We start from the raw sequence: 12,590 nt of genomic DNA on the forward strand, positions 1-12,590 counted from the left end.
TGACCTCTTTTTCTCTCACACTTACCAACTTCATTTCAGAGAAGTAATCATTGTTTTACACTGTATTATATGTCAATTCAGGCATTTTCTATTCAGATACTCATATCACATATCTCAACAAAAAAGTGGATATTGTTTCTGTGACTTGGGTTTTAAAAATTTAACAATACTCTTTCAATATTTTTGTTTCTATGTTAGAATAGACAGATGTGTGCCATTTTTCTTTAATTTTTCCTTTTTTTATTTTGAAATTAAAAAATTAATTTCAAGCTCATAAAAAACTGCAAGAATGGCACAAAGAATGTCGATATACTCTGCATACATTATATTAGTTTGAAAGTGCTGCTATAACAAAAACCAAAAAGATGGGCGACTTCAACAGTAGAAATTTATTTTCTCATAGTTCTGGAGGCTCCAAGTCCAAGATCAAGGTATCAGAAGGTTTCATTTCTTCTGAGTCTTTTCTCCTTGTCTTGAAGATGGCCACCTTCCCATGATGTTCTCACATAGTCTTTCCTCTATGAAATACCACCCTAGTGTAAGATACATCAAGTTCTTAACTGTGTGCAAGGTCTTTCTTGCTCCTCTCTGAGAGACACTTGTTTTGAAATGGATACAGGTGGATAATGCCGACCACATGCATTAACTATCCCCCTTGACATAAGAGGCTGCTGTGATGGAGTAGGACGCACTGAATTTAGAGTCAAAAGATGCTTGGAAGGGGACTGATCTTTCATTAGTTCTTTGGCAGTTCTCCTATGGACACTGGGTTTGTTTCTTGGTCTGTGCTACATACATAGCCAGTAAGGCCTACCTTACAGGGTTACCGTGAGGATGACACTGGGTTGTAGGTTAAATGGTCTGGGACATAGTAAGGGCTTCATAAACACCAGCTGACAATAAATCTTCAACATTTCACCAACTCAATCACCTTTCTATGCTACCTTGAGGTTGGAATGTTACTGCTGCTGCTTTTCCTATTTGTCTCCCTCTTCTAACCTCCCACCCTATTGTAAGAAAGAGGCAAATTCCTGGTTTCTGCAAACACCCCCATCCCCAGAGGCCTTTCAGTAGATAAAAAAATCTAAATTGGGGATTGGGGTTTGGCAGTAGAGAGGGTGGGTAGGAGGATCCCATTTTTAAATTACCAAAATTCTTCTAAACCTTCTCATCTTACGTCTGGACCTCCACTTTAGAAAATCAAGAGCCAAGAGTCTGACATTTTGGTCTCGGGTTCTACATTAACAGCCCTTCTCTAATTCTTCTTCCTCTAGAGGTGGGCAGCGAGGCGCCTCGGCATCCCCGTGTCCTCAGCACCTGGTATGGTGCCTGACTTACAACACGTGCCTCATTGATTGAATAAAGGGAAGAAAAAAGAGATTACAGGGACAAAAAGCTTTGTCAAGTTATCGTCCACAGATGTGTTTGTTAACTCCCTGGTAGGCAGAATAAGGGTCCTCCAAAGATGTCCACATCCTAATTCTTGGAACTTGTGAATATGGTAAACGGTAAAAGGGACGTTACCTATGTGATTAAGGATATCGTGATGGGGAAATTATCCCGGATTATTTCAGCAGACCCAGTGGAATCACAAGGTCCTCATAAGGATGCAAGATGGTCTAAAAGAGAGAGAGGAGATGTGAGGATGAAGACAGGTTGGAGTGATGAGCTTTGAAGATGGAGGACGGGACCATGAGCCAAGGAATGCAGACAGCCTCTAACAGCTGGAAGAGGCAAGGAAACATTCTCCCACCAGAGCCTCCAGCAGGAACTCATCTATGCCAACTCCTTGACTTTATCCTGTAAGACTCATTTCAGATTTCTGACCTCCAGAACTGTAAGATAATAAATTTGTGTTGTTTCAAGCCACTAAGTTTGTGGTAATTTGCACTGCAGTTACAGGAAACTAATACAGCCTGAGGATAGATAATGTGCCTTATTCATCTCTGAACCCCCAGTTTGTTGCCTGGAACTCTGCTGACTAAATACATCTTTAAAAGCAACACTGAGAGCGGATGCTTTCCTCTCCTTGCCATATAGCCAATCATTTGCCAGGTTCGGTTGACTGAACCTCTGCACTCTCCCTCCAATTCAATCCCTTCTCTCCTTTTCTACCACTCATTTAGAAGGGAACATGAACAGAACATGGCTTCTTTACTTCCTGGTTCACCCTACTTCTGGCTACCATATACAGTCCAACTAGACTCATATTCCAAAGCCCCACTTTAAGCATGCCATACTCAATTTAAAAACCTTCCCTAGCTCTTCCCTGATGGCAGAGTAAGTCCAAATTCCTAGTATTGATGTACTTCTCATCCCAAGTTCCCTATCCAATCTTATTTTCCATGGACCCTTTCTCACTCTGTGAATTCCAGCCAAATCACTCCTCAATATCAGCTCTACACTATCATCACCAGACCTTTGTTCTTGCTGTTCTCGTCACCTAGAATGTCTTCCCCTTATATCTGCACACATCCAAACCTTACCAATCACTCAAGCCCCAGCTTAAATGACACCTCCTCCATGAAGCTGCTCCTGCAGCCCCCTGCCCCTCAAAAATATCCCTTCCACAAGCTAGCAATAATTACTTCTTTCACTGAGCCCTCGTAGCTCTTATCTGTACATCTGTCATCTGAAGTAGGAAAGAGCACAGGCTCTAGAGTCAGACCTGGGTACAATGTGACCCTCTTGTGCAAGTTACTTAGCTTCTCTGAGCCTCAGGCTTCTCATCTGTAAAATGGGCATCATACCTGTCTTACTGGGTTGTTAAGAAGATTTAAGCTCATATATAAGTGCCCAACACAATAAGCATTCAACAATTACATAAACATTACAGAAACTTATAAACATATCAAATTCCCACTTCTAGACTCTTTAAGGGAAAGATTTATGTCCACTTCATTTTTGTAGCCGCACAGTACCTTGCACATAGTAGTAAAACAAAACAAAACAAAAAAATCTCTTAAATATTAAGTAAGTCACTGAAGTATTGGGAGTATCTCCTCAGGCTTCCTGTTCTGTGAATAGTAAGGATGGCCTCATTTTTCTCCATTTAAGAGGGAAGGGGAGAAGTATTCTGGTTCTCTTTCGGATCATCTGTGTTAGACAGAATTCTTAAGATAGAAACTTTGTTAAGACCTACTCTCTTTGGTTAAGGCCTCTCAACTACCATTCAACCCAACCAACAATTTTAAATGAGTATTGTTTTCATTAGCATAAGTTATGCATTGTTATTTTAATGTCACTGAGTTCTAGATCAGAAAATAGCTGTTATTCCGGAGCTAGCGGGACAAAGTTCACTTTTACTCCATCATGTCTAGAAACCCCATGCTGGACATGATCCTTCATTCCTCGGTTGGGTATGCAACAGTTACCTTCCTTTAAAGGCATTCCTTAAACCACTTTTATGCTAGAGGAGAAACTTGGCCCTTTATTTCTCAATCTAGTTGGCAGCATCATGAAGAGGAAAGAACATGAGACTTAAAGTCATACGATCTGGTTTGAAAACGAGTCACCCACTGACTAGCTTGGTGACCACGAACATAGCACTTACCTGAGTCTCCATTTCCTCCTTTCTAAAATTGATTCTAACCACTGCCCACCTCCCTTGCTGAATTACTACAGGGGGCCAAGGAGACCACATATGGAAAGACAGTTTGTGAACTGCAAAAATGCTTTACAGCTATATTTATCCATTTACCTTCTAACACAGCGTGAGCTCCAAACAGACACCCATAAGATTAGATAGGAGTAAGGGTTCACAGAGCACTCTAGAAGAAATGAAGAATACTTTCACTTCACCTGCCTTCACAGAGTCCCTGACCCACAATAGAGAGGTAGTATTGTAATTGCAGATGCCAAATAACCACGGGCAAGTTCCCCTCACAGGATTCTTAAGGAATATCTGACTTGATATCTGTAGAGTGTTCCAAGGTGACAGTCCTGAATGAAACGTGCTATTCAGTGTACTACGATGCAATTAGTCAGAACTCTACCCAGGCATTGTGTCAGACTCTACATATATGGCATCCCTGAATCTTCAAAACCCCACAATCCTTTGAGGTATTTGCTGTAATCCAGAAGGACCTTCACTGTGATTGAAAAGGTTTGAGAAATAACCAACCACATCTAAGACAGCACTTAATGTTAATTAGCACTTAATATTAGTTAGTGCTTAACATTTAAAAAAAAAGGGCAGCAGCCATCCCAACTCCAATCTACTTTTCCCCAAACTCTCATCCCTTATTTCCCAGGACAGGCTGACTCAGACTCAGTACAATGCCTCACTGAAGGGTAAAAGCCCTAATGAGCGAATCTCATGAAAAATTCAGCTGGTCTTTTGGAGAAAAACAGCTGGAGTTGACCTTAAGAATTCCACTAATTCCCCCTACCACACAGCCTAAAAATAGTCAAAGAGCATTTCTAGCTAGCGATGGCCTTTCCTTTAAAGGACATAATATGCAAAAAAGGCATGCTGGGGTCATTAGCCCAAATCATGCAGTCCCCATGACAAATTTTTGGCTAAATGTTCCTATGAGAATCTGCCTTCACAAGGTCAACACTGGAATTTCATTGTGAAGGCTCCCCTCTACCCTACTCCCCAGGCACCACTGGGTCTATACAAAGATGTACGTTATCAGCCACTGACTAGCTGTGTGGCCACGAGTATGTCAATTTCCATTCTTCGGCCTCAGTTTCCAAATCTGTCAAATGAAATGCTAGACTCTGACCTCTAAGGTCTCCTTCTGGTGTAAGACTCCCTGGGAGGTCCATTCAACGGTTCCTCATTGCTTTCAGGATAAAAGTCAAACCCCTCAGTGTTACATGGGCCCCTCCAGATCTGGCCCCTGCCTTCCCCTCCATTTTCCCCGACATCATACCCTGATGGTCCTTAAATTTACCTGACACTTCTGTGCCTTTAGAACACAGGACTCCCTCTGCCTGTAATGCCCTTTCCCAGCTTCTCAGACTCCTCCTCATCTTTCAAGTCACCGTCCAATTGTCATCTCCTCTGAGAAGGTGAGTCTAGCCCTTTCCTCACAAGTTGGTTACTGTCTTCTCCTCTGTGGTCTCACAGGACTGTATTACACAGCAACTGCCTGCTGACTTGTCAGTCTCCCTTACAAGGACCCTGGGTGCTCCCTGAAGGTACAGACATTGTGTCCATCTCCTCTGTATTCCCACTACCTGACCCTGTGCCTGCCATACAGTGTTTGCTGATACTGGACCGAATTCCACTGAAGTACCACATGCACTTTGAAGCGTTATTACAAAGGACCAGAAATTGATTTTTTTAAAGGAATGTTTTCTCTATTCAAAAAGCGAGAAAGTAAACTATCTCCAAGCCTTTGCCTTATTAGGAAAAAATATATATAGCGGTTTGGAATTGTGACATAATCTTCACGGAGATGAAAAATATACACTACCTTTGTTTCTGAGAAACCTCTCTTTAAACTAACTGAACCACAGTGTTTTAAAAAGGAGATTCAAATTTAGAAATGATGTCCAACTTGGTGGGTTTTGGTTTGGGGTGGGGTTTTAAAAAACATTTTTTTTTTTAGCAAGAGGAAGGAAAATCTCCAAAAGAGATAAATTATACACTAAGCTTTCTGAAAATTCTCAGCCAAACCCTGGAAAAATCAGATGAAAGGCAACAAGAAAGAATGTGATTTTGTATAGAAAAGCAAAATGCCTTATTAACTACTAATAATATTGAAAGGTATGTATGTGTGTTATAAAAGATAAAAACTAAGTTAATGAAATTAATAGGTAGAACTTGGACTTGACAGAAAAGTTGGAGAAGAAACAGACATTTTATCTTCCTTCAATACCTTCTTCCATCTTTACACACATTACCTCTACACCATAAGGCGAACCAGCAAAGTAGGCAGTATCGTCTGTGTTTCACAGATGAGGAAACTGAAGTTCATGGCGGTTAAGGGACTTGCCTAAACCTATCTTGCCTCTAAGCTACAGAGCTGGAATATGAACCCAGGTCTGCCTGGCTCCAAAGTGCTGTCCGACACACCAGGAAGAGAGTGGTAAAAGTGGAAGGAAGGGCCAGGCACACAGGTACCTACGAAGGAACTCAAAGATGCAAAGAGGAGTGGCGTTTCCCTCAATGCCCACACACCCAAGACACTGAGCTTTGCAGTACAGAATGTTGTTAAACCTGACGTGTAATGCAACTCGTTACAAAGGGATTTTTATGCTTTATGTGATCTAGTTTATCAGCATATATAAATAAACTCCTAAAGTGTGGGCAGCAGGCAGGGAGTATGATGACCCAGCATCAGCAAATCTGTTTTTTCCTAAGCCCTCCTGAACAGCAAAAATCCCTGCACTGATCCGAGAAAGAGCTTTATAGTGTCAGTCAACACTTAAAATACCCTCCAAAGGCAGGCAGAAATGATCACCGATACTTCATTATTCAGTCAGCCTGGAGGAACAGCTGAAAACCAGTTCTTTCTCTGCTGCTTATGACTGAAACTTTTGGTGGTTTCACTTACCTCCCTGGGTGATCTCACCTATAAAATGAGGCATTTGCTCTCTGATCTCTCAGATAGCCTCCAATTGTATAAGTTTTTTCTCATGAGCATAAAATGATCAGAGTAAATTCCAACACCACTGACCCAGCTAGCTGAGGGAGCAAGAGATGTAGAAGAAGAATATTGGAAGAAAAAAAAAAGTCATCTTTCTGCCCAGTGCAAAATGTCTTCTTAGGAAAAAAAAAATCTTTGATAAGATATAGCTATATTGAAGGAGAGAATGATAACTAGTAAAATAGGGTATAAAAACTGACAAAAGTCGTCCTTCCCTTCTTTCTGCCCCTCCGTCCTCCTTTCCTCTCTCATTCAGAGTGTCCCCTGTTTGGGACTGGGTGAGGCACTACAGATACAACTATTAAGTAGTAAGACCTGGTTCCTGTTGTCAAGAAGATTTGGCTTCCAGCAATAGTAACAGCTCCCATTTGTACAAGGCTGGGGTTTACACTATACTCTGGCATATGCGCTCTTCACAACAACCCTGGGAGGGCGGGAGGGCAGGTAGGAACAAGTGTCATCATAATCCTTCTTTTACTGATGTGAAAGCTGAGGTTCAGCAAGGTCAAGTGGCTTGTCCAAGGTCACACAGCTGCTAAGTGACAGAGCTGGGCAGACAACACATCTGCAGAGGAGGAAAAGGACTACAGACAAAGGGGTATATTTGTGACAACTGTGTGACGAGTGGGGAAGTGAAGAGATGAGGGCAAGAACTGGGAAGTGGTGAAACTTGAGTGGAGCTTTGACTATGGGGTAAGATTTAGACAATTCACAACCTACACTCACTGAATTCAATGCAGAAGATAGCATAACACTACTTTAGAGAGGGTGGAGTGCAGAAAAACAAAAGGATGTCTATATTTATATGCACACAGAAGCGCACTGTCTTTCATTTAAGAAGTGGACATTCTTTAGCCACCATCAGTAATCAGCATGTGTGTGCTCTGAGTATTTTTCTCAGGAGCAGAAATGGGTGGCTCTGAGCCTTTTCCCTTGGCACTCGCAGTGGGCATCAGGGAAAGGGCCATGTGGCGTTAGGGGCATGGGATCTGTACCCAATGAGCCAGGGTGAAAATCCTTGAACTTGGCACTCTTGACCGTTACAGTAACTACCTGAGCGAACTGGCTTCTCAGTCAGGTATTCTTCTCTGTGAGTGAGACTAGTCACATGCTTGCTTATACAGCCAGCCTACCTTCCCAAACTGCATTCATTGCTACCTAGGCTCAAGAATGTAATTAATGAGCAACCTGGACCCTGTCCTGAAGTGGGAAGGAAGAGGAGGAGAATGTCTGAGAAAGATTTCAAGGTGATGATAGAGCCTCAAAATTACCTAAGTGTGTAATAACACAGGCCCAGGCTCTGTTTATCAGAGAGAGTGGGATTTAAGTCAAAAAACAGGAATTGGGGAGATTGTGGATTCAGGCTAAAGGTCCTTGAGAGGGGAGACTTTAGACACAAAGAAGAGTGAGATTAAAGTTAAACCACAGACCTGTTTGGGGTAGGGGATTTAGGGGACAGGAATGCTATAGTTTACTCTTTGCAGAATTATAGATCTTATTTCTTACTAGTAAGACTTTAGTCAATCCTCCAGAATTCTGATTCCAATTTTATTTCATCAGGTAACATTTCAAACAATACCTATTTCATCAAGGGTTCTGAGACGGAATTCACAGGTGTAATTCACACTATAGAGGATATTAAACAATCCCCCCTCACCTCCAACCCTAGGCAACTGGAAAGCAGTGGGGATGGGATGGAGGCTGGGACTATATGATGATGGTACCCAGGAAACGGTTTTGGAGTTTGGACTTGAAGCTGAAAGTGACTCTTTCCAATCAGAGGGAATTTAAACCTTCTCTTCCATCACATGAACCTAGTACTATTTGCAGAGTGGATACAATGACCAAAGATAAACAGAGCTCCAAACTAGACAGCAGAACCAGTGCCAGCACCTTTTCAGCCTTTCTGGCATCTTGAGGAGCTCAGCAGAACGCAGCAGAGCCTTCCACAGACATCTACCAGTGGAGTCTTGAAGACTTGTCCTTGAGCAAGTGCCGAGTAATGACTAAGCTTAGTGAGGAGGAACCAGAATAGACACACACATACTCTATCTACCTACCTATCCACCTATCTAAAATATAGTGTGTATACATACATATATTTTCAAATATATATACACATTTGAATATAACAGCACTTGTATACATGAATATATGCTATAAATATATATATATACATATATATACACACATATATGTATTTACTTCTCAATCATTTACAACCAATTTATGAAATCCTGAGAACTCCTCATCCCATTGTTATATAAAGAAGACTGTTGCTAAGTGACTATAAAGCCAGGATTCTGATGCCCAGGTAGGGGGTAAAATCAGGCACCTCTCCTCAGTAAAACAACGTCCTAACAAGGCTTATTTTGGTTCAGACGTAGTTGGGGGTTTTTTGTTTGTTTTCGGGGAGATTAGCAGGATTATATGTGAAGTTACTTACTGCTGTTGTCACTATGAAGACCCACCATGTTAGAAGACGTACATAAGCTGTCTCACTGAATCGTCAGTCCAACACTGTAAGGAAAGTATCATTGTCATTCCTATTTTACAGAAGAGGAACTGGGCTCAGAGGAATGGAGGAACTTCACCCCCGTCTGTCTTCTTAAATACTAATTCACACACAGATATGGGTATATGTGTGTATTTTATAGATAACAGTTACCTTCTACAAACCGATAATAGAATTTCAAGTTTTCATTTCAAAAACTACAAACATATGGGTCAGGTAATACTTATAAATTCTTATTATACTGTTTTTTTTCCTAGCGGAGGTAGATATCAAATAAATGGTCAAGCTATAATGGAAAGCTGAAAATATTTAGGTAAATCAATCTTACCCATAACTTTGATTACAGAAGAAGATGAGCACTCATTTTATAAATTTTTAATCAATGAAGACTGATCAATAAATACCTCCTAAGGACTTCTGTGTGAGAGAGACTTATCAGGTACGTTACACTTCAGAGGAGGGCTGTGATTGTGGAAAACCCGAATGTACTGGAAAAAGAACACTGTCATGGGAATCAAGGTCAATCTCTCTCCCAGCTCAGACACTCCTGACCTATGTGATGTTGGGCAAGTACACTTAACCTTCTGGGTCTTTGTTCACCTCATTTGCAAAATAATGGCACTGTAAAAGATGATCTTTCTTTTCCAAAGAGGGATCTCATAGAGCCAGCAATAAAATGCTCTGATTCATATTGGTCAGAGAGCAAAATTCAGACCGCAGCAGAATTTGGCTACAATAGGCCATGGCCCCATAACTCACGAGAACACTTTTCATCTCAAAGCCCAGAATGACGCCATCCCAATCTGGCAGGAGCGAGTTAACGCAGTCATTCAGTAATGCTCAGGCTCCTCTAAAGAGTAAGATATTTTACAACCAAATTAAATAGCCCTTATTCTTGACAGTAAATAGCAAACTAGGCAAAATTAGTTATCATTAACTAATAATAACTATAAGAATATCAAAGGCTTAGGCAGCATTTACCATATGACAGGCATTGTTCTAAACACTTTATATCATTAATTCCTCACAACTATATGCCAAGGTAAGCGTTTTACAGATAAGGAAACAGAGAGACTAAGTAACTTAGTAAGTGGCAGTGCAGGACTCTACTCAGCTGTTCAGCACCAGTGTCCACACGCTTGACCTCCATGCCACTCTGCCCCTCTTGGACAACGGTGTCACTCTCTAGATGCCTGGATTGTAGCCTTATAAGTCTTTGGCGCTTCCTGCCCCTTTCTCTCTGACCCTTGCAGACTCTCTGGCTTGTTTCACCTTCTAGTCTCCGACAGATTCTGCCCACAGGTTTCCTCAGACTGAACTTTCTGAAGCAGCCCAAGGACAGGAGGAGCCAGAAGGCCTCCAGCAGCCTAGTGGACGCTATTCAGCCACAACAGCCATGGGTCACGTGCCCCAGAGCAAACTTCTCGGTCTGACCTGACACAATGTCCTAAAATCAGCCTTCACAAGGTAACTGAAAATTCATCTTTCTTAAACCCAGGGAGAACTCTCACCTTCACCAAGAGGCAAGTCAGAGGAGAAAAGAAACATTTCGCCAGGAAAAGCATTTAATGAACTCAGATAAATTAAGACTAAACTTTGTAAAAGTTTCATGGTAGAGATGGTGCAACACAATGGTCTGAAAATAGAGCTTGGGCTTTAAGGGCAGGCTTAACCACCACATGCCTCAAATTCCTTCTGCCTTATTCTTCCATTTGGAAGGCCAAAGCCACCAAGAAGAAAAAAGGAGTGTGGTGAACCTCATGAATGTGTTGCAGAAAGGAATTAAGTAAATTAATAGAGATGTGAAGGAAAAAAACCTTATCTAAAGATATGATATTCTCTGCCTGATTTTTTTTTTTTCATCTTAGATACAAGAGAAGAAAAAAGAATGGAAGAAAAGACTGAGGAGATCAAGGAGAACTAGTCAGCCTGCAATGCTCTTTCACTTCAAATTCTGGGTCCATAATTATATTATTCCCCAAAATAATAGCTTTCAAATGCCACTACTATAGGCTGAGATACAAGGGAAATAAATGATATCATCATGGGGCGTCACTTTATTACATGTTCATTGTATTACATTCATGTACCTCAAAAGCATAGAAAACTACCATCCTTCAACATTCATTAAAAAAAGAATTATACAAAAAAAACCCCACCACCTTAAATTTTAGTGTTTCATTTCTTCCCACAATCCCACAGAGCTGGTAAGGGGAAAATGTTTCCATCATCTACATTTACAAACTAGTTTCTATCAGCCCTTGGAATCACTAGTTACTCACATCACAGCCTTCTGCCTGCTACAACACACCAGTATTTGCATGTATTTAATGCAGTATCTTCTTACTTGGGTGTTACTTCTTACTTGGATCAGTCAGAAGAGGTTTCAAGATAGGGAGGAAAGAAGTAGGAGGTGAGAAAAGGGCAATTTGAGTCAAGAGAAATCCCACACCCACTCCACATTGAAATCACAGCTATATATGATGTATGGTCCCCGCTAAAGGGAAAATCATCTGGGGGCCCCTAAAAGCTAGAAGGCAAAACACCAATGAGGTCTATTCTGTGGGACTCAGTCTCACCTGAGGACAGAGGTTTTTGTAATTCTGAACAAAACTCAAATGAAATGACATATGCTAAAAAACAGAGGGGACAGAACAGACTTTCAGTACGGGCTCAAACTAACAACACAGCTCATTTGAGGGCAGATGGAAATAAACCCCCTTCAGGGATGTAAAACACAAGGAAAAGTGGGATTTCAACTTTCCCCTTAACTAGCTTTTATCTGGCAAATGTCTAATATCTTCCTAGGAGTCAAAGTCTTTGTCTACCAGTCTTATAAAAAGAAAAGAAGATTTTTTAATTGACTTTTTTAATTGAAGTACAGTTGATTTACAATGTTGTACCAATCTCTCCTGTACAGCAAAGTGACTCAGTTATACATATATATGTGTGTGTGTGTATGTGTGTGTGTGTACACACACACACACACACACTCTTTTAAAAGATTTTTTTCCATTATGGTTTATCCCAGGAGACTGGATATAGTTTCCTGCGCTATACAGTAGGACCTTATTATTTATCCATTCTAAGGGTAATACTTTGCATCTACCAACCCCAAACTCTCAGTCCATCCCTCTCCCTTCCCTCTTCCCCCTTGGTAACCACAGGTCTTATCTCTATGTCTGTGAGTCTGTTTCTGTTTTGTAGATATGTTCATTTGTGCCATATTTTAGATTCCACATAAAAGTGATATCATACGGTATTTGTCTTTCTCTTTCTGACTTACTTAGTATGATAATCTCTAGTTGCATCCATGTTGCTGCAAATGGCATTATTTCATTCTCTTTTAAGGCTGAGTAGTATTCCATTGTATATATGTACCACATCTTCTTTATCCATTCATCTGTCGATAGACATTTAGGTTGTTTCCATGTTTTGGCTATTGTGAATAGTGCTGCTATGAACATAGGAGT

At 41.0% G+C, this 12,590-nt stretch overlaps 1 protein-coding gene across 11 annotated transcripts in view; it reads right to left on the reverse strand.

Annotated features, from left to right (window-relative positions):
• Positions 1 to 12,590, reverse strand: part of SYTL2 (synaptotagmin like 2) — a 100,733-nt gene that overhangs the window by 67,141 nt on the left and 21,002 nt on the right. The window contains exon 1 of one of the 11 annotated variants that reach the window (XM_057553188.1): positions 9,049 to 9,122. The exons of the other annotated variants lie outside the window; for them this stretch is intronic. The gene's annotated coding sequence lies outside the window, so the exon portion shown is untranslated. Of the gene's footprint in view, positions 1 to 9,048; positions 9,123 to 12,590 lie in introns of those variants that run through there. 11 annotated transcript variants of the gene reach the window in all.

Source organism: Balaenoptera acutorostrata, chromosome 9 (assembly GCF_949987535.1).
Source record: "Balaenoptera acutorostrata chromosome 9, mBalAcu1.1, whole genome shotgun sequence".
NCBI lineage: Eukaryota > Metazoa > Chordata > Mammalia > Artiodactyla > Balaenopteridae > Balaenoptera > Balaenoptera acutorostrata.